Here is a 27,632-nt window from a genome sequence, read left to right on the forward strand (position 1 = left end):
ATTAATGTATTACCCCACACAAGTGAAGTGAAAAGCAGGGTTAAGCAATTGGTTCACTCTGTCTGTTTGTCTGTCTGTCTGTCTGTCTGTCTGTCTGTCTGTCTGTCTCTGTTGTTATATTTTGAACACGAATCAGGACATGATTCAGAAAACAAACTTGTAGTTTAGCAGTACGTTGGCTCTGAATTTGTCCCAATTGTGCATGTGCAGAGAGGATTGAATGAGATTTTTATATTATTATTCTCTCTGCCTGTCTGGCAGTCAAACATAATTTTAAATCTTTCCAAACAGGAAACTTACTGTCTTTAAGGATGTCATAAAATGACAAACAACAGGCATGGAGAACTAATGTAACCTGTTAAATAAGGTGGTGTAAAAGACGCTGCATCAACGACGGTAAACTTCCGACATTCTTATTCCTACAACCTTCAAAATCTTTACTTTATTTCAGTTGAATTATATACTTGAACACTGGAGAACACAAATCAACCTTTTGGTACTTTCAAAACCCTTCCGTTTAGCAGTAATTGGGCAAAATGTTACGGCATTTTAGGTCATCATGACCAATCAAATTTGCTGCTTGCATACCATGCCCATGTCCTTGTTAGCGAACGTAGTGAGCTTCATACTTAACGCGTGCACATGAGAGAATAAGAAACAACAACAACAACAACAACACAATACCCTGGCAATTTGGAATCCGTGTCATTGGCTATGACCCTTTTGCTTCCGGTTTTTTTTCCCGGTTTTTGTCATGGGGAATGATGCATGCCGGGAGATAAAGGCATTGTCGGAGACGTGAAAGACCCAAATATCAGACATGGTGTATATTTCCTCCACTGATTTTAATAAAGATATCTCCCGCATCATCAAAGAATAATTTTTAATCGTGATTAACATTATTTTATCGCTGATCCCGAATCCAGGCCAAAGTAACCGGAAATTGCGTATACAGTTGTGAACAAGTTATAGGTAAAGTCAGAAGCGAATGTAAGAAGAATTCTACGTTCGCTTCTAGTATATATTTTTTCAGATGAGATCCTGTTCTAGGCGGTGTAGTTGTTGTTTTGAAGGTAATGTTGAGGTAATATTAATTTTTTTAGATGAGATCCTGTTCTAGGCGGTGTAGTTGTCATTGTGAAGGTAATGTTGAGGTATAATGTTGAGGTAATATTAATTTTTTTAGATGAGATCCTGTTCTAGGCGGTGTAGTTGTCATTGTGAAGGTAATGTTGAGGTAATATTAATTTTTTTAGATGAGATCCTGTTCTAGGCAGTGTAGTTGTTGTTGTGAAGGTAATGTTGAGGTAATATTAATTTTTTTAGATGAGATCCTGTTCTAGGCGGTGTAGTTGTCATTGTGAAGGTAATGTTGAGGTATAATGTTGAGGTAATATTAATTTTTTTAGATGAGATCCTGTTCTAGGCGGTGTAGTTGTTGTTGTGAGGTAATGTTGAGGTATAATGTTGAGGTAATATTAATTTTTTTAGATGAGATCCTGTTCTAGGCGGTGTAGTTGTCATTGTGAAGGTAATGTTGAGGAATTTTTTTTTCAGATGAGATCCTGTTTTAGGCGGTGTAGTTGTTGTTGTGAGGTAATGTTGAGGTATAATGTTGAGGTAATATTAATTTTTTCAGATGAGATCCTGTTCTAGGCGGTGTAGTTGCTGTTGTGAAGGTAATGTTGAGATTTTTTTTTTCAGATGAGATCCTGTTCTCGGCGGTGTAGTTGTTGTTGTGAAGGTAATGTTGAGGTAATATGCAGTAGTGTTATCACAGTTATAGAAATGCACATATAATTAATTTGATCTATAGTATACCCAATCACACCTTTATGACTAAAAAATTAACAACAAAACAAGAGAGTAAATACTCGAGCAGTTTTAAGTCTACCTAATTTTATAATAAAGATATCTCCCGCATCATCAAAAAATAATTTTTAATCGTGATTTACAATATTTGATCGCTGATCCCGAATCCAGGCCGAAGTAACCGGAAATTGCAGCATCGAATGCAAGAAGAATTCTACGTTCGCTTCTCGGCCTTGCCTATTCCATATTACTCAAGACTGCATGAGGTAAACTGTTCTATGAACCATGTAGTTTATCTCGCATTTCACACCAAAATCCTGTCTTATGTGGCCCCCTTGGACCTACTGTAGGTAATGCGGTAACCTGCATTAGTTCTACAATTTTCCATCCACGAAACATTATCAATGATCAATTACTTTAATCATAAAGCCGTCTGTTCTACATGCTCAGGAATCAATTATGAACAAATGAGGCATCAATCCATGACTCCACAACAATGGTTGCCATCCATCCATCCATCTCTGACTGACTTCACCATGAGAAGTTAAGTTGTCATGTTGCTTCTTCCCAGCATGCATGTCGAGCAGAATTTTTTGATTCAATTAAACCACTGCCTCTGTTATTACTGCAGAAAGGCTGGCAGGATAACCTCGAGGTATGCACACTCACCTCTGAGCTTTCTTGCCCGAGTTTGAAACAAAGCCCAGCTATAAACTGTCATCCTGGTGTTTTCAGGTGCGAGGGGCATCAAAGTGTGCATCGTCACTTGAATGGACGTTAAACTGGGCGTCCCATCTGCTGACATTAGTCGGTGGACGTTAAAGATCCCACGGTGCCCTCCACAAAGAGTAAGCGAGTATCACCAGCACCCTGGCCTAATTACAAATTCCTGATTTAAATTACATGGGGGAACTGCATCAATGACATTGCTGTGCACCGCTAAGAACGGATGCAAACTGCAGCCATGTGCTGCACACGAACAAACAATACTGCTGAAGCAAAGTGCAGTACATTGTAGTTTCAGGCAAGGAGTTTCAGACATTTCAGGCATGAAAAATTACAGCCATGTTGGATGGATGCCCTTATAGCTTGAAACAAGATATGGTGGAAACAACTGTATAGTTCCACAAAGTAAATGCCATGAAGTGAGATAGTCACAATGTTAAGTTCTAAGCATTTGCTGTTATTGTTTTGATTTGCCTTGTTGAAGTTCCACCTGGTCTTTTAAACACTTTTTAATCACTGGAAGTTCGAGAACAACATCAATTTGTGATAATCAGTATTTAATCTGCAGTAAATCTTCTAACACAATACATGAAGCTGGCAACACATGACTTCACTGAACTGACTTTACAGTGGTGGGGGTTATGGACAAGGGCGAAATCATTTTTTGAAGCTGAGTTTAGCCCAGGTTTCTTGTTGGAGTTTCACTTAGCATAGCCCCAAACTGCAAAATGGCTAATTAAGTCATAAAGACATACAGTATATGGAGTTGTTATAAATTTGGTAACACTTGCTGCCCCCAGAATTTGCTTGGTGGCTTGAAGAAGTTGGCTTAGTTGAAGTGACAAAACCTAATTGATATCGCAGAAGGAGGTGGACTCTAAATGAATGGAATATATGTTATTATTTTGCGTGTATGTGATGTGGCAATGTTTGGCAGAGAGAACATTGCACATAAGGTCGAAACCATCAATATTGAAATTGCAGGCTTCCCTTTCTTCATTGTTGGTTTCTTGCAGGCAGAAAACGTCAATGCGGCTTGGATATGCATGTGAACTAAAGATGCTCCGCTTGGCAACTAATATGCCTTTGTCATTGAACTGAAAGATTTAGAGTGTTGGCTGGACCATTGGCTTGAAAGTCGGTGAAAGCTGTGACCACAGCACTGATGTTGGCCAGGTGAGTAGGATGCAAATTTAAGGTTTAATTCAGACCATGAGTAAGATCGTTAGTTTTCAATTGGACAAAATTGACTCTTTGCCAAGGATACACGATGAGAAAACTGTTCTGCTGAGTCTCAAGTTCAGTAATTTTAATTGCTAGGCTCTTGCACAAGAAAAATGCAACACTCTCTGAAAAGTGTCCAAGTAGTGCACGCACGGATAATGATTAAAGGAACAGGCTTGAAAAGTCTGTTTCATGAATGAGAACTTAATTAATTATGAAGGCTGGTTTGAATTAATGGAAATGAGAAGGTCAAATTTCGATTCCTACCCACCACTACTTCAAATTGTACTTTACTTGTATGAATAACACAATTTGTATCTGAAATTGCAACAGGTGATTCATGTTCATTCCAGGGAGCAGGCTGACACTAAAAACAAAAAAATAGTTTAATGAAGCAACATGTAATTATGAATATGATATACTTTTCTTGAAATGCTTATTATTGCAATCAAAATTTTATTTTATGCAGAATGGTCTAAATGAAGCTGGATAAATTGCAGTGTAAACCAGATCGTAACCAAAATCTGAGGCTCCATTTTCTTTTTTAGATCCTCGTGGAGGATCTCTAAGTCTTACTCACGTTGTTGTTCTTCATCTTCTTGTGGACATTTTTGTTTCACAGCCTTCAGTTTTCATCGAAACTTCCTGAAACTTGGCGTATATATGTATAAATACCCTGCGCAGACAGTAACCATCTCCGATTTTGAAAATTCCTCCTAGAAAAAAGTTATGACGTCAAAATATCTCCGCTAATGGAAATCGCCTAAAACATTATCTCCGAAACTAGGCAAGCTTTTTGAATTCTGTTTGTGGGAATCGAACAGGGCATTAGCAGAGATGAATTACCGCACATATGATACATCACTATGACGTCGTATCAATTTTTATGACGTCATTCTTATTTTTTGACTTTTTTGTTTCACAACCCAGAGTTTTCATCGGATCTTCATGAAACTTGCCATGTATATGCAGAAAGCCCACGCGCAGGCAGTAACCATCTCCGATTTTGGAAATTCTTCCTAGAAAAAAAGTTGACATCATAATATCGCCGCTAATGGAAATCACCTATACCATTATCTCCGAAACTAGGCAGGCTGTTTGAATTTCGTTTGCGGGAATCAAGCCGGGCATGAGCACAGAGAATTTATCACAAACCTGATAGATCACAATGACGTCATATTCGTTTTATGACGTCATCATTAAGGGGACGAGGATCTTAGCTCATTTGAGCTTGTTTCAAGACTATGTGGGGTAAGGTATGTGATGAACTCTAGTTTTTACCAACCAACGAAGGTGGATGGAGGTTGTGTTTTCACCCCTGGTTGTCTGTCTGTTTGTCTGCCTGTGAGCAGGATATCTCAAAAATATATGGATGGATTCAGACAAAACTTTGTGGACAGGTTGGGTGTTATCATACCGAATTGACAGATGTTGATTAAGATCTGGATACTATAATTTTTAAGTGATTCTTCACCATTAAGAAATAGGGGCAAAAATGATATATAGCACAATATCTCAAAAAGTTATGGATGGATTCGGACAAAACTTCATTTACATGTTGACTACTTTTGACATTTGCACGTGGTACATGCTTGGGAGCCTCGTTGGTATGCATTTCTGTCTGCGCTGATGAGTCACCAATAAGCGATGAAACCAGTCTGGCTGCTGAGTGGGTGTGTAGCATTGGGATTTTAATGGATGTATTATTTTTGAATATCTTTACAGCTGTGGAGGAACTCTGGGAATGATTTGAAATATCAAGGGCTTACCTTGTGTCGCCTTTCATTGTTGCTTTATGCAACTTCTTTGGCTGGAGAGCATTACGAGAAGTCAACTTATCTTTAATCCTCACCACCTGGGGTAATTGATTGGGAGAGCTAATTGATTATTCCCTCTAGTTACAGGTGAGAGATGTGATTGGGTGTTTGTTTTTCGTTTATATGCTGACTGATTTTTGACATTGGCATGTGGTACATGTTTGGTTTGATGGTGGTGCATGTTGATGGTGCATGTTTCTGTCTGTGCTGCTGATTCGCCAATAAGTGATGAAACTGGTCTGGCGGCTGAGGGGGGCTTGTAGCATTGGGATTATCATGTGTGTACTATTTGTGAATGTCTTTACAGCTGTGAAGAAACTCTGAGAAGGGTTTGATATGGCAAAGGACTTACGTTGTGTAGCCTTTCATGGTTGCTTGGTCATGTACTGGCCTGTCCCATTCTGACTGCAGCTATCCTATCTATCCTCTCGGCACTATTTGGCTGAAATCTGTGGAAAGGTGGTTGTGGTTCAGCAGCTTGCTTTCTCAACATGTAGACTGTAGAGCTAACCGGACTGAGGGCAACTTTAGTTCATTCCTCAGGCTGACAAGAGTTTATATCTATCCCAAGGCATGCCAGCAAACACCATTTGCAAATCTCAAGGATGAACACTCCAACCAGCCTCCATCCTCAAAGTTATGGAGGCACCTTGTCAAGTCCGTTTCTGATGTATGTTGCCCTTCCAAACTCCCCCCCCCACCCCTTTCCCACACACACATACACACACACACACACACACACACACACACACACACACACACACACACACACACACACACACACACCTCAAATGGCATTGCTGCAGACTCTGCCCAAAAAAGGCAGAATGTCAAAACATAAAAGTTTGCCTCAAAGTCTTATGGACCTAAGCCATCCCACTCTGCCGCATTTTACCCCCATCATACCCACTCTCTCCTGGATTTTGGATTCTTCTCACCCAAGAAACTAGAGAAAGTTCTGTCGAGCCTTGACCCTGCTTTGGCAATCGACCCCGAAGGTATCTATGCCCATGTTCTCAAATCCTGCTCTGCTGTTCTTGCTTCCCATTTGTCTGCTCTATTTAGTCTGTCCTTCTTTGGCCACCTCTCATAAGCCTGGAAGTCAGCAAACATCACTCCCATCTATAAGAAGGGTGCAAAAGCATATCCTGACAATGACAGACCAGTGAGCCTCCTTCCAATTACAAACAAAATTATATAATCCATCATTGCTGCTTGAGACAAATCTTTCCTGTTTTGAAAGAGCCTGATCTCTGACCATCAGTTTGGATTATGTCATGGTCACTCAATACTGGCCTGCTGCTCCTCTCTCAGCAATGGTTGAAGGCCATAAATCTCAATCATGAGGTCAGGACCATCTCCTTGGATAAATTCGACACAGTTTGGCATCCAGCTTTGTTTGCCAAGCTTTCTGGCTGTGGCATACAATGCCACCTCCTTTCCTGGACTTCTGACTTCCTCCTCTCTCATAGTAAATGTGTTGATTTCAATGGAACACTCTCCTCCCTTTTACCAGTGGAGGCTGGAGTTCTCCGAGGCAGTGGACTGGGTCCAGTTTAATTCCTCATCTGTATGAATAACCACTTGAATGTTCTGGAAAAACCATATCTTCCATTTTGCAGACAACTCCATATTGTGTTCTGCAGTACCCCCTTCCTACTGTTTAGCACATTGCAGCTGTGTCACTCTCTACTGATCTGCAATTGATTTGAGCCTGATTTTAGAAAGGGAACATGTCCTTAATCCTGGGAAATTTCACTGTCTCATGCTGTTGCTCTGGAAGGATTGTCAAACTAACCCACCTGTCTATTCCAATGGGCAACCAACCACTGGAAGAGTTTCAGTCTCTGAAACTTCTCGACTTCAACCTTGGCTATAACTTCTGGACCATCCATATAGCAAAGCTCGCCTCAAAGGCCAGCCATAGACTGGGCATACTCTGTTGATCACAGCCTTCTCTTGGAAAATCAGAGCTACTTGCAGTCTACAATGGCTTTGTGTGCACCTCAACATATTCCTGCACTCCCCTGTGGGTTGTCATCCCAGCATCACATACAGTATGTCTCTCCTAGATTTTGGTAAATTTAAAGCTCTCAACATTATTGGAATCTTCTGCGATGAGGCCAGAGCACAAGGTCTGTTGCTTTCACATTTTAGGCAGGCCAATGGTCTCTGTTGTTTTTTTTACCTCCTCTTCTCTGATATATGCTCTCTCTGTTCTCTCAGTCCTCACACCCTCATGCACATCATTAAACAGTACTCTTTAAGCAACTCCAGGATGCATGCATTCTTCTAATCACCCATTCTTGTTCAACTTCCAAAATCAGGGCTCAATGCACACATCAATTATTTTGTCTTGCTTCTCCCATCTATGGAACCACCTTTTCTATGCCATTCTTTCCCATTCTTTCCTCCAGTACTTCAAACATCCCTCATGCTGAGCTATGATATTTATTACCCCCATTAACCATTCCTAAGCTGACCTGGCCTCATAATTGCTGCTCTCTCTCTCTCTCTCTCTCTCTCTCTCTCTCTCTCTCTCTCTCTCTCTCTCTCTCTCTCTCTCTCTCTCTCTCTCTCTCTCTCTCTCTCTCTCTCTCTCTCCCTTCCTCTTGTTTATTTCCTCTTGTTTATCCTCTTGCCAGTGGTGCCGAATTGTTGCCCGACTACCTCACTCTCAATTAAACCTTGAGCATAGCTGTGTACCTCAATTTGAGAGTTTCATAAAATGTAGGGTCATTGAAAAGGGTGTGAAGAGAGGGCAAAGAAATCAACATACTGACAGTGGGGTAGTGGCCTTGTAGTTCTTTGTATACCTGGTGTTGGCTTAATGGTTAAGGTGGAGGGCTGGGGATCCTAGGATCCTGAGTTCAAAACCCACTATCTGTTGAATAAATACCAGCTGGGGTTGACTCTGCCTGTCATCCTTCCGAGGTCGGCAAAATGAGTGCCAGCTTGCTGGTATCCTGTGTCAGAGTGCCAACCCGTTCAGGATTGTGTCTCATAGCCAAGGAGACTGCTTAGGCAGCACCAACGCTCTGCATAGAGTATGGTCCTGATGGATGGATGGTAGTGGGGCAACAGGTGGATGCAACAAGCACAAGGATGAATGAACAGAAAAGATAGAGAGATGGGGTAAGGGAGGGTGGGAGGGGGTGGGAGAAGCACAGAAACATACAAGTAAGTGGGTTGGTTTAGGTCAGCTTAATGGGAATAGACAAGATCATGGGCAGAGATGGAGCGCATGACATGAGCTGGCAGTGCATTTCCTGTTTGAAATCCTGGAGGGAAGAGTTGGGAAGAGATGGAAAGAATGGCCTCTGGAAGGCAATTCCACAAACAGGAGAGAAGCGAAACAAAAGAGTGGAAGGTAATTGGATTTTGAAAGTTTAACCAGGTGGGGGTTTACGAGAAGGCATGTGTCCTGAGAGAGTTGGGGAGGGTTGAAGTGCTGTGAGAACAGAGCGAGCAGGGGCAGAGGGGAGGCTTTCTGCTCACACACTGAATAAAGATGAACTTTTTAAAATGCATGATAGCTATACGGGCTTTTTGTGTGATGTAAAACAGATATGAAAAAGACTTTTGATTCCCTGAAAGAACCATTCTTGTTAGATATTTCAAGGATGCTGGATTTGGCAGACGTTTTTGGACATTGATCAAATAACTTTTGAGATGGAACTTATCTCGGTGAGGGCTGATAAGGAAAGCTATCCCTTCTTTGTCTGGTCAGGGTCATTAGCCAAGAGAATTGTGGCTGAAAATATTTTCATGCCCTGATTATCCTGAATTGCACAGAACTGGCAGTAGTTGACTATCGGTTTTTGCATCAATTTGCTTGTGTGAGGTGACATTTTCTGCATGGAATTTGCTTAAGCCAAAACGAAAGCACAGAATTGCTGATATGAAACTGGAAGCTCAGCTAAGAATTGCAGTGTGCGAGTCATTTGAACCTTATTTCTCTTGTTTGGTGATGGAAAAACAGTCTTATATTTCCCATTAGATTTATACTTTGAAACATTTGCTTCATTTTCTCTGAAAATCTCCATCGTTTTCTCTCGAACTACAATAAAATCACAAATTTAACGTGTATAATAATTTCCCATTAAATATATCTGCTATAAATACATGAGGTGTGTGTGTGTGTGTGTGTGTGTGTGTGTGTGTGTGTGTGTGTGTGTGTGTGTGTGTGTGTGTGTGTGTGTGTGTGTGTGTGTGTGTGTGTGTGTGTGTGTGTGTGATGTTTTTTGTAGAGTTCTCTTGGAGCTTTCTGATGTGGATTGTGAAACACTGAAATGATTGTCATGATCGCCTGAGTTGGTTAGGCTAAGTAACTACAAAGAACCCGGAAGATCGCTTTAATCACTTTACTTATCACCACTTCTCCTCCAACTGCTCCGACGAAACGCCAGTACAGTCTTGGCATTTCAATAATGCTGACTGGACTGGTACCAAACTTCTTTTCTGACTTTCCCTGGAAATACTACTGCCTCTCCTCAGGCAATGTCTCTATCTCTGCTGAACGTATAGCTGAGGTTATTGTTGCAGGAATGGAGGCTTATATCCCCCTTCTCTTTCAAATCTATCTCTCTGACCAAATCTCGGTTCAATCATTCCTGCTCTGCAGCCATTCGTGCAAGGGATGCCGTATATCAAATATTGAAAAACTCTTCTTCCTCCGACTCGCACTAACAAATTCAGCTTTCATATCTGCCAAAAATCATTGCAAACATGTTATTTGTGAGGAGAAGCATTCCTTTATTCAAAAGAAATGTGACAACTTCTCGTTTTCTTTCACAAATAGATATTTCTGGTCCTAAGCTAAAAGTATCTCCAACAACTTCCGTCGCTCCACCTTTCCTTCGCTTTTCCATTTCGATGATGCTATCGCTGTCTCTCCGACTGATAAAGTAACTTTTTTTGGTTCTCTTTTCTCCTGTAACTCCACACTGGATGACTTGAACATTCCATCTCCCTCTGATGCTCACCTCACCAATCATCCCTCCCTATAATGTCTTTTCATGCAGTCAAAAAACAGATTCCTCTCTCTGGACATAAACAAGGCCTACGGGCAAGATGGCATTCCTCCCTGTGTTTTGAAGGAATGTGCTTCAGAACTACCCATACTTGCTCATCTGTTTCGTTTATGTTTCAAAACCCAAACTTTTCTTCTTTCCTGGAAAGATGCCTCAGTACAGCCGATTTTAAAGAAGGGTGATCGTTCAAACCCTTGTAACTACCGTACTATTGTTCTGACTTGTACTATTTCCAAAGTCTTTGAATGTCTTCTCAATTCCCATTTTCTCAAGCATCTTGAATCTCACAGTCTTCTGTCTGTCCACCAATATGGCTTTTGCAAGGCAAGATCTACAGATGATATCCTTTCTTACATTATGAATGTCTGGGCCTCTTCTTTGAGAGACTTTGGGGAATCATTTGTTGTCGGCCTTGATGTCTCAAAAGCCTTTGACAGAGTTTGGCATCAGGGTCTGATATCCAAGCCTCCCTCTTTCGGTCTTCCTCCTTCACTCTGCTCTCTCATATCGAGCTTTCTCTCTGACCGTTCTATCTCCATAATTGTTGACGGTTCAACATCTTCCCACTTCCCTATGAACAGCGATATCCCTTAGGGTTCCATCCTGTCTCCAACACTCTTCTTTCTTTTTATCAATGACCTTCTTTCTTCCACAAATAACCAAATACACTCGGATGCTGATGAATCAACATTACATTCCTCCATGTCTTTCCCATCTGCCCCGTTTTCCCTCACTCGATCTACATCTCGTTTCATCACAGCCACCTCTTTAAATTCAGATTTGGACAAGATCTCCCAGTGGGGAAAATGTAATCAAGTTAAGTTTAATGCTTCACAAACTCAATTTCTTTCAATCTCTCTCTCCTAAAATGCCTCTCAACTCTCCAATCTCCTTTGAAAGCTCTACAATTACACCATGTGATACAACAAACCTACTAGATATCACTCTAACATCAAATTTATCCTGGAATCCATATATTACGTAAATAGCTAAGTCTGCCTCGAAGAAATTAGGAGTTCTGTTCAGATATTGAAGATTCTTCTTCTCTGAACAGTTGCTCCAACTATATAAAGGATTGATTCGTCCTTGTATGGATGGAGTACTGCTCTCACATCTGGGGAGGTTCCAGCTCCACATACTTACTGTCGGACAGAATTGAATCCAAAGTTTTTCGACTCGTCAACTCCACCAATCTGACCTGAAAACTCAACCGGCTCAAATTATGCCGCAAAGTAGGCTCTCTTTCTCTTTTCTACAGATATTACTTCGGTTTCTGCTCACAAGAACTTGCTGCTTGTGTACCTCCACCATTAGCAAGACCAAGGAATACTCAACAAGCCAATACATCACATGATATTGTGTGGCCATTGGCAACTCAAGGGTGGGTCGCTACGATGTTTGTTTCTTCCCCTCCACTGCCAGACTCTGGAACTCTTTACCTTCTCACGTCTTCCCAAACACTTATGACCTTCCCCTTTTCAAAAAGCAGATTTTTTTACTTCCTCAAATACTCCTGGAATATTCTTATTTTCCTTACTTTTCTGTCAATGCAGTTATTTTATTTAAGGCCTGGCCTCAATGAGGACTATTTAGTTTGTGACTGAAGCCTTCAACATTAAAAAAGAAGAAATTCCCATGTTTTAAACACATGCCATGTTAAGCTGTATAGCGCAACCTAATAGGTCCTTCCTTCCACGACATGGCAATATAATTCCAAAATCAACGAGAGGGGGAGCATTCGGTAGAGTGCAAAACCTCTGCCGCCAATACTGCTAGGTCACTCAAGTGAACCTGATAGCCTATTCATTCAATTTGACATCAACAGTGCTCACAGAGTTATAGTTTGCAACTTTCCCTTTTACTTTTAACTTTTACATACTCAATTCATTCGTCATAACTAGATTCCTTGAGACAGAAATTGATTTCATGTGGGTATATCCACCTGAAGTTCCAAAATCAGCTGCAATTATAATTTTGGCATGTTTTTTGTTGGAAATCACTTATAACATGTATAAATGCAAAAAAAAAAATCGAAATTTTTTTGAAGAAAAAGTTGCAAAATTTTCTGTTTTTTTTTCTCTAACAATTTTTTTTTGGGGGGGGTGGAAATCACTTAAAACATGTAGAAATGCAAAAACAAAAATTCAAATATGTTTTCAAAATGGCAGCCATAGCAGCCATATTGGACTTTGGACCAAGTCCAAAATCTAATGGCATGATCTTTGGACCATACCCAACCCCCCACCAAGTTTCGTCGAAATCCGTCGAGGAGTTTTTCCGTAATACTGTTCACAAACAAACAAACAAAAAAACAAGCAGTCATAGACTAGTACTTACGAAATCGTCAACTTGACCTCTGACCTTTTCTAATAAAAGCTGTCTCTTGAGAAGGTAGCGACACAAGCCAGAAGTTTATATGATGAATCTGTACCAAACCATCAAAAATCGTAACGTCGAGCGAAGCAAAAATCTCCATTTCTCCAGGCAATTATTTAATATTATTTTATCAGTCACAAAACCATAATATTCGGCCATCCACCAACAATCTTTGCATAATCCGACGGCTCAGCGAGTCAGGCATGTGACGATAACCTTTATTGGGATAAAAATGTTTTTTAAACACCATCTTTATCGAAAACACCGTCAGCGCACACACGGAAAACCTTAACGTGACTCAACTACGCGTCTGCTCGAGCGCACTGCATCATGTGACGACCCGTGATGCGTCGAGTGAAATATTTTTTATACAATCTTAAAACGTCTCCAAAACATCCGATTTTTACCAGAATTTCGACAACCGAGTTTTAAGCATCCTAAGCAATCGCAAAAACTGAAGACAAAATTAAAATTGAAGTTAAAACGAACTCGTAACGTCGAGCGAAGCAAAAATACTCCATTTCTCCACATGAATTTACGGAATTATGTTTGACCTCACTGTGACCTTGACCTTTGACCGATTTTAACCAAAATCCAATCAGCGCTAGGCATCACCCTCCTGAATCACGTGGTGTAATTTGACATTGGTAGCTTCTTCCGTTCTCGAGTTGTTGCCTACAAACAAACAAACAAGCAGTCATAGACTGGTACTTACGAAATCGTCAACTTGACCTCTGACCTTTTCTAATAAAAGCTGTCTCTAGAGAAGGTAGCGACACAAACCAGAAGTTTCTACGATAATTCTGAACCAAACCATCAAAAATCGAATGTTTTGGATGTTTGACCTCACTGTGACCTTGACCTTTGACCGATTTTGACCAAAATCTAATCAGCGCGAGCCACCACCATCCTGAATCACGTGGTGTAATTTGACATTGGTAGCTTCTTCCGTTCTCGAGTTATCATTTTTTGGATGTTTGACCTCACTGTGACCTTGACCTTTGACCGATTTTGACCAAAATCTAATCAGCTCTAGCCATCACCCTCCTGAATCACGTGGTGTGATTTGACATTGGTAGCTTCTTCCGTTCTCGAGTTATCGTGCCTACAAACAAACACACAAATACACAAACACACAAACACACACACACACAAACACACACACACACACACACACACACACACACAAACACACACACACACACACACACACACAAACACACAAACAGATAACGGAAGTCATCAATATACTTACGAAATCTAAAAAACAGACAGGGGTGAAAACAGTAACCTCCGTCCATCTTCGATGGCGGAGGTTAATAACCAAAAAAAAAAGATAACATTGTAACAAAGCAGATATTCATTAATACTAACAATATTAACACCAATAACGAGATGGTATTCATTGAATACTTTCCTCACGCAATCTGGAGAAGGACTTGATGCTGGCCAACTCTTCCAGCGTCAAATTTTTAATTGCATCTCTCTGCACTTCTGAGATAAATGTGCACAAATTATACTGTCTGCTGTGGAGTACATTCGTAAGCCTTTATAAAGTAGCTTTTATTCTCGTCCGTGAGTGTTTTCATAACTGCCAAGGCTGATAAATACGTCACAATATAAATCAATAAAGTATAAATCGGGAGATTGTTAAAACACCAAATTGTACTTCTTCTTATTATTATTTTCTTTTTTCACCAGCCAAGCACAATAAAGGATGAAGTGATTAAAGTGATTCTAATTGCCAATGCGAGGAAGTGACATTGTCTCTGCGCATTAGGCTTTGTTTACTTCATTATGTAAGTTCTGAAGGGGTGGTATGCATCATCCAAGTAATCGGTGCTGTCTCAAACGGTCATGTAACATGTGGTAAAGTTTCAGTTTCTTCCGTTGAACGGTTTTCGATTTACGCTCTTAACACTAGAACTGCCACTTTATAAGTGTTGGCAGTGATGACCGGGTACCAAGATGTCCCGCTTTGATCAGACATCAAACCCATTATGTCCTCTTTATTCAATTGAATTCAGAATGGGATTTAAAAACATTTAAATTCAAATCAAATGGAAGACCAAATAGGTACAGTCCTGCATTGGATGTGTCAGAAGGAAACCGAACAAGCAAAAAGCAAAGATGAAGTCATCAGGGGGAGCCTGGATAGGACTCTGGTTTTAACTGCTATCCCTTTACATTCAACCCCATCCAGGTTCAGCCAAGTGATCCTTATTCAAAAAAATCAAAATCAAAATGAACCCAGATTCCAAAAAATAAAGAATTCTGGCTGCCAGACCATGTGTTCGGTCAGGTTGAAATTTAAAACATATATCCCCCATCACAACTGGATCATACTTTTGAAGTTTCACATTGATTGATGCAGTGGTTCAAGAGAGAATTTTAATGTTATTTTCCTTCAATCCAATCTGGCTCCCAAACCATGTGACCTATCAATTATATTCATGAACACCCTGGTATCCCCATGGCTTGAGGAAAATATGTGTAAAGTTTCCCCTCGATCTGTACAGCCATTCTGGCAAAGAAGATTTTTTTATAGGTTTTTGGCTAAATCCAATATGGCTGCCAAACTACATGACCTATGACATCATAATTATCATAAGAACATTATACATGAGTTGTCACACGTACGGTGAAAATTTTGTGTCGATCTAATATGCAGTTGCAGAGAACAGGGAATAATAAAATGCAGACACGTACGTATGTACATTCTACGCATGCACATACACACGTATGAGACCAATTGCTTAACCCCGCTTTTTGCTTCTCGAGCATGGGCTAATAATAGTTGTATTCTTTGGCAATAATAATAATGATGAACATATAATCCCCGCCATGTCCCAAGCACATCTGGGCTTGGTGAAAGGCAAGCTAATGCTCATGCAGTACGGCAGACAGGTATGCTACAAGGCCGTGAAGACCAATTAAAATTTGCTCCAATGGACCAATCGGCCCACTAGTGAAAGTAAAACCTTGACTTCTTGTTACTTTAATTAATTTTCCTCAGTCAGGTGTTAGCTTAGTGGTTAAGGTGGCTGGCTTAAGATCTTAAGATATTAGGGTTTTGAGTTTGAGCCCCTGTTTTTTTAACCATTGAATTAACACCAGGAGGGTTGACTCAGCCTGTCATCCTTCTGAGATGTGTGAAATGAGTACCATTGCATCAGTGGCACAGTTGTGCTCCCAGAAAACAATGCAGCCAGCAGCCACAGGCTTCACACAATAGCAAGCTTGTTTAATTTTCCTCAAAAAAGATCATCACATGTTGGCTACATGATACTTGTTTGATTTTTGGACACCAATCTGCAATTGTTGCATTTAAAATTGTGGCAACATGCTTCGATTTTTAAATGCTGCGACCGCAGCAATGGTGCCCAAAAAAGATTGGTTATATTTACGAACAAGCTCTGTGTTACAAGCCTTCGTTGTGTTATGGTGATGATAATAACAGCGTTAGTACAAAGCAGATGGTTAAATTCAGGAGTAGAGCATATAAGAAACGTGCTATCTTCTTAAACAACAGAATTTACATTTGATTGGAATAAAAAACCATCACAATTAAGGAAAATCAGGAACATTCTAAAAGTAAATAATAATAATAATAATAATAATAATAATAATAATAACAATATACGTATTGTACATATCGATGTTGGTGATTGCAGGGCATGAGGACTTTTGTGATCCTATCCAAAACATACACCACTCTCACAAACCCCCCTTCTCTCCTCTATGTGCACTCACCAAGAATGAATCCAGCCTGAACCCCTCAGCCTGATACTGTGCATAATTAATAAATAATAAATATACAATAAGATAAATAAATATATAGCTCCACGTTTCCAAGAGCATGTCTCGACATGGTCGTTATTAAGATTATGATTAATTTTAATGTGAACCACACAGATTTGCCAATGGATTAAAGCTGTTTTAAATCAGTGCAGCAAGATGTGAAACGAGGACACGTGCACTTGAGGGATAACAATAATTTACTAAAACCCAAGAAAACGGACTGAGAATCCTTCATAAAAAGTAGACTTAATGATGAACAAATAACACTTAATGGTACAAAGGAACTAAAAGAACCATCGACCCACAGCAACCCAAATCATGCACACAAAAACCAGGTGGATATTGAAGGATATAAATATTGTGTTGCAGAAATTTCGAATATGATAAATACAATTCACACTCACCATTTATTAGATGGATTGAAGAACAGTTTGTAACTAGAACTGTACGCAGTTCAACACATAACTCTGCCAAGGCTGAATAGTTTACATTTTGTATCCCACTGATAGATCGAATCTGAATCCAGACTTTAATCAAAATCGAATCGACTTGTTTTTGTCAACTAACCAAATCATCCAACTAGTTTTGTCATAACTCTTCCATAACTTTTTGAAATATCATGCTATATATCGTTTTTGGCCCGATCCCTCAATGGTGTATTGTATCCGGATTCGGACTGATGTGGATTTTTTAAAACCCACCTTGTTGTGATCGTTGTCCTCCTGAAGGATTCTAACTGGCCGATTGTGGAATCCTATTTGACTTCAGACAGAGTTTAACGTTTGTCCGATTTGATTATAAAATCCTACAAAAACCCTATCGACACTGATAAAACTGATGTCCACACAAGTCCTTCCTTGTGAAACAATTTATTTCCTAATTATACACCATACACTTCTCTCCCTTGTACAATGAACTTAAGAATCCCCATTTGATTGCAATATTATTTGGTTCTATTTCATTTATTCTTACTTTAGTTAACAGTTAGACCAACCCGATTCAATTCACTTCTACATTACATCAGAGAGTTTTATTCTAACTTGGTACTTGGTCAGTTCCAAGGAGTACAAGCCACTGAGAAACTATACTTCCTCACGTGCTTGCACTGAGAACAATGTGCCTTTCAAAACATTTTATACTTCCATGAGAGAGAGGTTGGGGGATATTCACCCAGACTGTAGACGTGTCTTTTAGACAAAAAGCCACTTCGTACATTTTATAAGCAAAGGTTCATTTATCAGCTCGGTCACTCTGCTCCAGAACAACACATTTCTTATCATTTAGGGCAAAAGTCTTTTGGCCAGAAATGACAGCCAATTCAATTTGCAGCATAAAAGTTACATTTCTGAAACTCCATTTGTTAAAATTTAAAATACATTAATATAAATTTCTCCCCCACACTCTCCCGTTTTTTTTTTTTAAGGAAAATTTGAATAATTTTTCTTACACTTGATTACCATGTCCCATTCCTGAAGGAGAAAAGATTTCCATTATTCAAGTTCAATGAACAATGGCAGCGTGTGCTCATATCAGAAAATGAGTGAGTTTCCATTTAATTTATGGCCTGTTCATCACCATGTGTCACACATTGAAAACATGCTACCCAAAGTCAGAAGATAAACAGGTCAGGGTGTGGATAGAGCAGCACCCAACGGGAAACACAATCGAAGCACTCCTTGAGCTGAGGAGAAGGTAGATGTGGGCAAGTACAAGTTTGGGCCGGACACTGGGTTGAAGGAGCCCAGTGTGGAATTCCAGGCCTGTCGTACATTGAAGCAACCACAGCAAGTTCACGATGTATTTGCAGAGCTGCAATCGAGAGTGTGGCTGAGAACATTCCTCCACGCAGGCACCACACAACACTGACGTTAAGACTTTGCTCAACCTACTCCCCAGTGGGTTTTTTCTTTCTTTTCCCACATTGCTCCATCTTATCTCCTCAGGAAGGGATATAATCATGTGTTGAATGCTCAATCACCCAAATCTGGGTTCTCCCATCGTCCAATCTTTGTGTGGAACTTCTTTCCAAACTTCATTTAGATGAAATCGTACATTGCTTCAAAGACTGCTTTCAACACTCCGAAACAAACAAAGCATCAATTAAACACCAATCAATAAACGTCATGGGCACATGTAGTTCTACAAGACTAACAAATATTCTTATGGAAGCATTTAACTTGCATGATATGTCATATCAATATTTTAATCCCTTTTCCTTGTTATTTCCCAAAACAACATGCTAAAATATACAGAAATCCCAGTTGTACGTATACTCAAAACATCCATCTCATTTGCTATTTCCATCGACATTTTAAATCTCTGACATTTCTCCATCTGTCCACTTCTCTCTCACCAAAACGGCAAACATGCTGCCATTTTTCCAATTCACATACACAAACCATCTATCACTTCCTCCGACCTTCTCAATTACGAATCCATTTTCTTTTATCAAAACAAATAAATCATTTTAAACAGTTGTTCAAAAATTGTCAAATCACTTGTCAAATCTGTTATCAGGCGAATATCGTTTATATTGCAACTCAAACACTCTGTCTACACATGTAGCTACACCCTCCCCTAATTTTATCCCAGTCTTGGAAAAGCATCTTAAACTTCAGACTAATAAACATCCAAACTCTCTTAAACAACTTTTTGGTCAAAACAATAAAATATTTCCTTTTAAAATCCATAAATGAAAAATTAAATCTTCAGCATCTATCCAATGAAATCATTAGTTTACCTTGACTGAATCGATCAAAGGGTTACACTGGGTTGTTTGCCATTGCCTTCCCAGCACAAGTTCAGGTAACCTCAACATTCACAGATGAATAAAACAATATTTCAACGTCCATCCGAGGGAATCATCAATTATCTGTGAATTGCCCCACGTGCTAAACATCATCAAATCATTAAAATCATTCCAAATCACGTTTCTACATTTAAATCACACACAGTATATCCACATTCACAATTGTTATTTCACAATTTATTCAAAATCCCGATGGTTGTAAAATAAAACTTCAACACTTTTTCCTAAATGGACTTCACTTTAAACAGATTCAGTCAAGAGGGTGCGCCACAAACACCAAGGAACAAGGAACAGGAAGTTCTATCCACATCCGGTGGGAAGAAAAAGGAAACAAAAATTCTGACAGGCAAAACCCACAGTTTGCATTACTCTGTCATGGCTTCAACACATACACTAAACAGCATTGCATCTCATAGACTCACGTGTGATCACGTGACAAGTACCAATCACATTTCTATCTCATCCTCTTGAATCTGCATATGAATCGAATTTCACACCTAAAGCAAAGGCTCGAACAAAGACTCAGTGTAAAGATAGGCCACCCCCCACAGATCGAGTGGAAGGGGTCTCACACAGTGTAGTTTGCGACCTTCGCGTGGAAATACAACGCAAAGAATGTATAACATGCCATTTCAAACAGACTCACAGCTCAACTCAGCACGAGTTAAAATATCGTCAAAATCCCAACAGAACTCGTTTCATTGCAGTGAATATTGGACTCGCACAAGTTTCATTTTTTACTCTCAGTAACACATGCATCTCAATGCAAATCACCAACCATGCTCCCAGCTCGTTAATCATCTCCTGCACTCTACAAAACGTTTCATGCAAATCATTGCATTTACAAATCCGTAAAACCTCCACACAATATAATATAACAACCTCACTGCCAACAAACTTCCAGTGAGTTCAATGAACAAAAAGTAACTCTTATAACTCTTACAAACAGGTAACTTACAATGTTTATTTATTTTAACCCTATCTCGGCGTCTAAGCCATTTCCTCGGCCTCTCTCTCACAGCCGGTCTGTATCAATGCAAACATGTGTCATGTTGCTTCATCATGCCCATTTAATTACGCATCTGGCTCCTTAACGAGCCTCTTCTTGTCATCTGACTCCTCTTCTTCTCCAGCACTTTTCTAAAACAACTACAGTACTTATTGTTTACTTTAAAACGGACTCCCTCCGCTGGATCCTCTTCTTTGTCTCAATAAAATTATCTGACAATGAACTTTTCTTTGTTCGAAATGCGTTACCTGCTGAGAGCGCTCTCCCTTACCTTCGCTCAAGCACTTGTCGTTCCTCCAGGCACAGCCTCCGGCAGATTAAGCACCTCCGGTCACGAGCACCGCAGCAACCTCGGTTCGAATCCAAGTCACGGCACCAACTAATGTGGATTTTTTAAAACCCACCTTGTTGTGATCGTTGTCCTCCTGAAGGATTCTAACTGGCCGATTGTGGAATCCTATTTGACTTCAGACAGAGTTTAACGTTTGTCCGATTTGATTATAAAATCCTACAAAAACCCTATCGACACTGATAAAACTGATGTCCACACAAGTCCTTCCTTGTGAAACAATTTATTTCCTAATTATACACCATACACTTCTCTCCCTTGTACAATGAACTTAAGAATCCCCATTTGATTGCAATATTATTTGGTTCTATTTCATTTATTCTTACTTTAGTTAACAGTTAGACCAACCCGATTCAATTCACTTCTACATTACATCAGAGAGTTTTATTCTAACTTGGTACTTGGTCAGTTCCAAGGAGTACAAGCCACTGAGAAACTATACTTCCTCATGTGCTTGTACTGAGAACAATGTGCCTTTCAAGTGGTGAAAACATAACCTCCTTCACATTTGGTGGCGGAGGGTGAAATGAGAGCGAGAGATGAACCTTCAGAGTTTAGGCTTTATTCCATTTGATTGGAGCCGCTTCTGTGGACACACCAGGAAATACAGGTTCAGCTAGGAGTACATAAGCAGAAACGTATACATGTGCAGTTAACCATTGCAGACTAATCCGCGTAAGCACGGAGTTCGATATAATCTCCATTCTCACCAGTCAATGAGCACCTTCAGTTAACGAGCATCAAGTGGACAGCCGATGTCAATAGCAATGCCCCGGGGACAATCACTCGTGCCGCAGAGAGACATCCCCTTATACGCGAGACGCACAACATGTGATCCCGCGTCATGTCCCTTGATTCACGTTAATTCACCACATTCTCCTCACCTTTAAAATGTAACTAGGGGCCCATCTTACACACCATGATTGCTTTAGCTCTATAGGAGTATACATTTCAAGCAACGCGGACTAATAGATCTACAGGAGCATACATGCCAAGCAGTGATTATTTTGAGTTGTAGGAGCATGGAAATGAGCATCGATATATGATATAATGGGCATATAGGAGCATGAGCAGCGAGAATGCCGATAATCCCCTTTACAGATTGAGTCGTCGAGGGGGCCTTATTCGTCGACCTCTCCGGGAGTAAACGGCAGTTTCACTTGAGGGAGACTCCCGATCCTCTTGGTGAGCCTCGACTTGTGCCGGGGATGACTCCTCGATCGCCCGTGGGGGGAACACGGCAGCCCCGTCGCCTGGCGGAGTTCCTGGGGGGGGAAATGTCAGAAGGAGGAGAGCCAGGAGGTGGTGTACCGGCGGGAGGAGACCGGCGAGCCAGATGGCGAACCGACACAGTGGTCTCCCTGCCATCCGGGAGCCTGACATGAGCATACTCTGGATTAGTGTCAATGAGTTCGACCCCCTCCACCAGCGGTTCATACTTGCTTTGTCGTACCGGGCGTTTCATGAACACTGTACCGGGGTGGGTCAGCCAGTTGGGCACCGTTTGACTGTCAACATAACGTCGTTGGTGAGTAAACATACGTTCGTGAGGAGTGGCATTTGTGGACGTGCAGAGCAAAGAGCGTATGGAATTCATTGCGTCAGGAAGAGCAACCTCCCATCGCTCGGGGCCCAGTCCTCTCGATTTCAGCGCCAGAGTTATGGCTTTCCAAATAACTCCATTATACCTTTCCACCTGCCCGTTCCCCTGTGGGTTGTAACCCGTCGTTCGACTAGTTGCTATGCCGTGCTCTAATAGGAATTGTTTTAGCCCGGCCGACATGAAACACGGCCCTCTGTCTGAATGTATGTACGAAGGTCTCCCAAACATAGCGAAGACGTCAGACAGACATTTTACGACAGTGCCCGAGGTCATATCCGAGCACGGAAACGCGAAAGGGAACCTTGAATATTCATCAACAACGGTGAATATGTATCTGTTGTCTGTCTCGGTGGGCAGGGGCCCTTTGAAGTCGATGTTTAGTCTCTCGAAGGGGGAAGTAGCCTTGATCAGTCTGCCAGATGCCGCGCCAAAGAATCTGGGTTTTAGTTCAGCACAAACAGGGCATGAAGCATTCATTTGTTTAATATCTTCAACAGAATAGGGAAGATTTTGTCTGCGTGATTTAAAATGTGCCATCCTGGTTACCCCTGGGTGGCACAGAGACACATGGAGGTCTTGCAAAGCCTGACTGATTGTTGCCGAACTGTAGACCCGGGAGAAGGTATCTGCAGCAGGGTTTTCCTTCCCGGGCCGGTAAACAATGTCGTACCTGTAGCAGGCTAGGGTCTATCCGCCATCTCATAATTTTTTCATTCTTAATTTTCCCGTTATTTTTCCCATCAAACATGAAAGCCACGGATCGTTGGTCCGTAACGAGCGTGAAGTGGTTTCCCAGTAAATAATGTCTCCATTTACGCAGCGCTTCGACGATGGCGTACGCCTCCTTCTCTATTGCCGAGTGTCTCTGCTCGCTTCTAGAGAGAGTTCTCGAGAAGAAAGCGACCGGCCGCCCAGACTGATTAAGTGTTGCAGCTATGGCGTGATTTGAAGCGGCCGGTTTCCACCACGAAGGGCACCGAGCTGTCGATCGATAAAACCACGGACTTACTGATATCATCCTTGAGATCGTGGAAAGCTTTCACGACAGCGGCATCTGGTGGAAAGTTTTTGCAATGCACTAGGGGATATATTTTCCTCGGAGTATTGCGAAATCCATCTTGCATAGTAAGCGAACATCCCGATCACCCGGCGCATTGTCTGCAAGTCCTGAGGTGGTGGAAGCTCACGGAGCGGGCGCAATCGCTCAGGATCAGGCTTAATTGTGCCGTTGGCTATCGTGTAGCCGAGAAGGTCAATTGACCTTGCCGAGAATACGCATTTCTCGTAGTTGAGAGTCAGATTATATTTTCCAGCAATGCTCAAGAATCTGTCCAGATTCCTATCATGTTCCCTCTTATCCCTACCGCACACTGTGACATTATCCACGTAAACAAAAGTGTCTTCGAGGTTTTCATCTGAGATGATGTCGTCCATAACCCGTTGGAAGCAAGCTACTCCATTCGTGACACCGAATGGTATCCTTCTGAACTGGTAGAGGCGCCGCCCTGCCTGGAATGCAGTGTACGGTTTGTCTTCCTCTCGGATGGGAATTTGATGATAGGCGCATCGCAAGTCGATGGTACTGAATACCTTATAATTGGCCACGCGTTCGACCATCTCATCTATGCGCGGCAGGGGGTAGGCGTCGAGTTGGGTGAAGCGATTGACCGTTTGGGAATAATCGACAACCATCCGTCTCTTATGGTTCTGACTGCTGGTCACTAACACCTGTGCGCGCCATGGCGAATCGCTCGGTTCTATAATTCCCTCCTCCAGTAATCGCTTGGTTTCTGAAGTGATGAAATTCATGTCAGCAGTGGTATATCGTCGCGATTTGATCGCTATCGGTTTGCAGACCGGCGACAAGTTAGCGAACAGCTGGGGGGACGTCACCTCCGCGGTGGTCAGCGCATTTAAAATTAGACGAGGCTTGCTTCCTCCAAAGGGTATTTCGATGCTCGTGTGCTGCTTGAGGACATTATGACCCAGAATTACGTCTGCGCACAAATCACGAAGCACCAGCACCTTTACATCCCGATGCGTGTACCCTTTTACGTCCAATTCAACATTGCAGTACCCTCGTACGCGGGATTGTAGTGAGGTGGCGGCCATGCATACCGTATTGTCAGTCGGGTGGATTACCCATTTCCTGCCCTTCACTAGCGAGCTGTTGACGAAACTTTCAGAGCTACCGGTATCAATCAGTGCCTCAGCCATATGCCCGTTAATTCGCACGTTGATGATAGCCTTGGATAGATTCCCCGGAGAGGCTGCAGTCAATTTATTTTGCGAGTAGAGAGCCGCAGAAGTGGGTTTATTCCTCCTTAGAGTAGATTTACATACCCTGGCATAATGCCCTTTCTTGTCGCAATTCATGCATGTGGCATCTCTGGCTGGACATTTTTGACGAGGATGCCTTTTGTACCCACAAAAGAAGCATTTACCGACCGGAGCAGTTGCTGAGGAGTTTGACGAGGTCTGGGTATCCGGCTCCTCGGGTGTTTCTCCATCCCTCATGTCTGGCTGAGTCTGTGCCAGTGGGGTTCCTTGGGTTCCCATCGTAGCAGCGTTCATGAGCAGCATCGGTGTCCCAAATGACTCAGATTGCTGCTGAGCCGTATCCATCGCTCGAGCCTGATCGACTACCTTGTCAAGAGTGGGTTGCGCTTTCTCTAGTAAGCGTTGCCGTATGTGGGCTGATCTGAGTCCTTGGATGAATGCCTCCCGTGTCGCTTCCTTTCGGTGTTCCTCGGCGCGCTACGGCCCGGGAAGCTGCCGTCTTTTCCAGCTGATTCAGAGCTTGCAGGAACTGATCGATTGTCTCCCCGGCTGCTTGCTTGCGTGTGTTGAGAAGATGTCGTATGTATACCTCGTTCTTGGGCTTCACGTAGAGCGCCTGCAGTACGTCAATCGCTGCTTCGTAAGTGTCGCACCCCGAGAAGAGCCTGTATATGCCGGCCGAGACATGATTCACGAGAGCGGCAAATTTGTCAGCTCCCTCCGCGATGATGGTCAGATAGTGTGAGAAGGAGCAGAACCAATGTGACCATTTCATTTCTGCGTCAGTCGTGTTTGGGTCTGCGTCGAACCTCTCTGGTTTGTAGATCTTGTCCATCTTTGGTTGAGAGAGCCGAGAAAATCAAATGGAATAAATTGAAATGAGAGCGAGAGATGAACCTTCAGAGTTTAGGCTTTATTCCATTTGATTGGAGCCGCTTCTGTGGACACACCAGGAAATACAGGTTCAGCTAGGAGTACATAAGCAGAAACGTATACATGTGCAGTTAACCATTGCAGACTAATCCGCGTAAGCACGGAGTTCGATATAATCTCCATTCTCACCAGTCAATGAGCACCTTCAGTTAACGAGCATCAAGTGGACAGCCGATGTCAATAGCAATGCCCCGGGGACAATCACTCGTGCCGCAGAGAGACATCCCCTTATACGCGAGACGCACAACATGTGATCCCGCGTCATGTCCCTTGATTCACGTTAATTCACCACAGAGGGTTATTATTGTTTCTAGATCTTTACCAAAATCTAATCAATTCGTCCATGTCACATACACAACCTGCCCACCAAATTTCATCCGAATCCGTCTGCAGCATTTTAAGTATCCTGCTCACAGACAGACAAGCAGACAGAAGACAGACAGGTGTGAAAACATAACCTCTGTCCAGCTTTGGTGAAGGTAGCAAACCATGTTAGCATTGTTAATAACACAAGACTATACTGCACTGAAAGTCTTTGAACAATGGTTGCCACGCAAGGTGATCATTTAATTAAAGAACAACCTCCATTTAGCATTGTTACCTAAAAATATTCTTTCATAAGTGAAACTGCAAATGCCGCTGGCCGAAGGTGTCAGCCCATGGTCCAGTGCAATTGGAACAAGAAAAAGAGCAATCAGAGATTACAAACTCTCGCCAGGACTTCTTTTGAGGGGTGTATATTTTATGGGTTTTAGGGTAAACTCAATATGGCTGCCAAACCATGTGACCTACGACATTGTTATGTGTGACCATTTTGTACCTCATGGATAGCCAATCGTATGTGTAAAGTGTCGCCTCAATCTATTCAGCCATTTCAGAGAAGATTTTTGAAGGTTTTTTTTTTTAAAAAAAAAAACATGACTGCAGAATCACGTGACTGATGATGTCATCAAAAAATGTGTGCACCATTTAATCCCTAGATGACCCTCAAAAAATTTTTATACTGATCGGATGTCTCGTTTTACATATGCAATTATGATGTCATAACGAAGGCACCTATGACGTTATAAAAAAATACCAGCTTCATTCCCCATGAGGAGTACTTGCTATGTACCACTTGTACACCCATGGCTTGGTGAACACGTGTGTGAAGTTTCCTTTGATTCATCTAGGTGTTTTGTAGAAGCTTTTTATAAGTTTTAGGGTAAATCCAATATGGCTGCCAAACCATGCGATCAATGACATCATATGTGTGAACCTTTGGTTCCTCATGGACAGGCAGTCATACATGTAAAGTTTCGCCTCGATCTGTTCAGCCAATTCAGAAAAGGTTTTTGAAGTTTTTTTTGAACAATATGGCTGCCGAGTGACGTGACTGATGACGTCCATAATTTTTTTTCTGTGGACCATTTTATCACTAGATGACCCTCAAAAATTTTCATACTGATCGGATGTGGTGTTCCACATATGCAATTATGATGTCATAACGAGGGCACCTATAACGTCACTAAAAACTCTCATTCCTCATGAGGAGTACTTGCTATGTGCCAAGTTTCAATTTTTTTCCTTGGTGCAGCTTCAGAGATACAGAGGTCCAAATTTTTCCCGTTTCTTCAATATGGCTGCCACACCACATGACATATGACGTCATAATTAGCATTGAAACATTCTACATGAGTCGTCTCACCAAAAGTGAAAAATTTGTCTCAATCCGACAAGCGGTTGCAGAGAAAAACACGAAAGTTCTGTGCAGACAAATAAATAGACAAATGAAATTGCTTGTTGAGCAAGGAATTGCTGGAATAACTTTGTCATATCTCCATGATCTCTGAAAAAACAAAAACCTGGAAATCAATTTGG

The 27,632-nt window shown here is 41.5% G+C and overlaps 1 long non-coding RNA gene across 3 annotated transcripts in view; it reads left to right on the plus strand.

Moving 5' to 3' along the window:
- Positions 1 to 1,898: 1,898 nt before the first annotated feature.
- LOC147024414 (uncharacterized) overlaps positions 1,899 to 27,632 on the plus strand; it is an 87,168-nt gene continuing 61,434 nt past the window's right edge. The window contains exons 1-3 of one of the 3 annotated variants that reach the window (XR_015059017.1): positions 1,899 to 2,078; positions 2,263 to 3,714; positions 5,488 to 8,690. This is a non-coding gene — a long non-coding RNA (uncharacterized LOC147024414). Of the gene's footprint in view, positions 2,079 to 2,262; positions 3,715 to 5,487; positions 8,691 to 27,632 lie in introns of those variants that run through there. The other 2 variants (XR_015059018.1, XR_015059019.1) reach the window with 2 other exon arrangements.

This window comes from Eptatretus burgeri, chromosome 6 (genome assembly GCF_056783735.1).
Source record: "Eptatretus burgeri isolate ZD-2024b chromosome 6, Ebu_testis_v1, whole genome shotgun sequence".
NCBI classification, from domain to species: Eukaryota; Metazoa; Chordata; class Myxini; order Myxiniformes; family Myxinidae; genus Eptatretus; species Eptatretus burgeri.